The sequence below is a fragment of the Eimeria mitis genome, genomic scaffold (assembly GCF_000499745.2).
Source record: "Eimeria mitis Houghton genomic scaffold, Emh_scaff209, whole genome shotgun sequence".
NCBI classification, from domain to species: Eukaryota; Apicomplexa; class Conoidasida; order Eucoccidiorida; family Eimeriidae; genus Eimeria; species Eimeria mitis.
Window position 1 is genome coordinate 24,659 of NW_013570413.1, and position 2,404 is coordinate 27,062.

A 2,404-nucleotide genomic window follows, 5' to 3' on the forward strand; every position below is an offset into this window, starting at 1 on the left:
CCACTGCGGATGTGTTTGCAGTTGCTACCGCTGCTGCAGTCCCTGCTCCTGCTGCTGCAGCTTCTCCTGCTGCTTCCTAGGCGCGGCGGGGGGCGACGCGCAGCCCAGCAGCTCCAGAGGGCTCGAGGGTTGTTTGCATGGAGGCAAAGGGGTGTATGTAGAGCTGAATATATGATTTGCTGCTGATGTTTTTTGCTGCTATTCGCTTCTACGGAACTACAGGCGCTCTGGGCCCCCGTTGCGGCTGCGTTATTGCGTTTTGTTCGTCAGCTTGTAGCGCATGCAGAGGAGAGAGTTGGGCTGGATAAGGAGAAGCTGCAATAAACAAACAGAAAATAGAAAGAAGAGGGGACTGAGAGAAGACAGAGGACAAAGAGTCTCTCAGACGGAGCCGGGCAGAGCAGCGACACCAGCGGCAGCGTCTTGCTGGGTGCAGCAGCGACGCAAGTAGAGAGATATCAGCAAAGAAATAAAAACAGAATTAAAGCGTGTTAAGTCCGCCAGTGTACACTGTGGGGTTCAGACGCACAGCAGCTACTGCTCGGCCCGAAGTAAGTAGTTACCTCGTTGTTGTGTGGCGGGGGTGCCTGCTGCTGCTGCTGCTGCCGCCGCTGCCGCTGCTGCTGCTGCTGCTGCTACCCCAGCGCGCCACAGTGTAGAGACTAGGAGAAAGCTCCTAATGGAGGCAAACGCCTCAAAAGAAAAGGAAAATGCAACAGCAAACCCCACACGAACCAGAGACAGACACCAGAGCCGCGCGGCAGCGGCCGATAGGCCGCTGCCGAGACAGCGCGACAGCAGCAGCAACAGCAGCAGCAGCAGGAACTGCAGCAGCAGGCAGCAGGAGGGCCCCTGGGGGCCCTACATCTGCTTACTTCTCATCTGTTAATGCCGTTCGCTAGCAGTTATAACAATTGGCGCGGACGGGAAAATATAGAAACAGAAAGAAGACGCATATGTAATAAGGCCAGACACACAGCAAGCACAGACACCCCTCAAGCCCGCTGCTTGTACGCCTCATATGCTGTCTCCTCTCTGCTACCTCCCTTACAGCTAATCGAAGCATTTGCTGCTGGGTAGATAGACAAATGAGAGGGCTCAAGCCGCAGAAACAACCGCTAAGGAAGCGACGGAGACACAGCAGCCCCGCAACCGTACATACGCCGCGGCTAGCGGCGGCCTCTGTCGCATTTGTGAGCAGAAATCAACNTGCGCGTGGCCGCCCTGACGCCTCGACATGGGGCCTATGGGGGGCTTCTGCGCGCAGTTGCTCGTCCACGTCACACCCCCGATATTGTAGGGGATACAGTCTACACATAACTGTCTCCTGCAGCACTGCTTCCTCGGGCGTCCTGGCTTAGCAGCGCTGCAGCAGCAGGGGGGCGTCGCTTCTGACGCTTTGCTTTGCTAGGCGTGCAGCGAAGACAGCCCACACCAGGCAACCCCAGGCGTATCCACTGACACTCCACACTACTTACGCTGCCCCAGGGGCATGCATATACATCCCATACGCCTTGAAACAGAAAGCCAGGGGTCATGTCCACGGCACTCTAACCATCACCGTTATCCTTCTGCGCGCAGCAAAGACATATTTATGACATTCTATCCGTAGGTGTCATCCTGTCCCTATTGCGGCTACTTCGGGTCCTTATCAGGGGAATCCAGGGGGCCCCTGGGGACCGCCAGGCGGGCCCCTTCGCCGGAGACGAGTTAGCTGGATACGTTGGCTAGGGTGACTTGGTGCTTTACTGGGGAGCATTGACTGCCCTGTTACTTTGTGCTTGACGTGGTGTATCGCAGCTCCTTTACTTGTGCATTAGATGAGCTGACTCGCTCGTTTGCTCAACTAGAGCTCGTTGGCTAGTTCCCTCCACTCTTAGGCTGTTGGTTTGTTTGTCTATATGTTTGGTTGTTTGTTTCCTTGTTTGCCTATTAGTTTGCTTGTTCGTCCGTCTGTTTTTAAGCTAGCTAGCTAGTTCGTTTCTTCGTGTGCGTGTTCGTGAGCTAGCTAGCTAGCTAACTAGTTAGCTAGCTAGTCAGCTACCTAGCTAGCTAGCTAGTTACCTGTCTAGCTAGTTAGGTCGCCAGTAGGTTAGTAAGATGGCATACAAGGCTTGTGAGGATTGCGTGAGTGCACCTTCTCTCCAATTTGTTGCGGTTTCCTGGGGAAACCAAACTCTTGAAGCCACCAACGGGCAGGAAGAGCTCAACCAACGCAGACGGGCGAAGCAGGTTTACCTTGGCCAGTCGGAGGAGACAGGTCAACGTAGGATGGGCTGTGCGAGGAGACAGGAGTATGTTGGGCTGTAGGAGGAGACATGTTTATGTTGTAAAATGTCCCTCGCTCTCCCCCTTGACACACCGCCGCAACCTTGCACCCGGGGGAGCTCCCGACCTCTGCCCC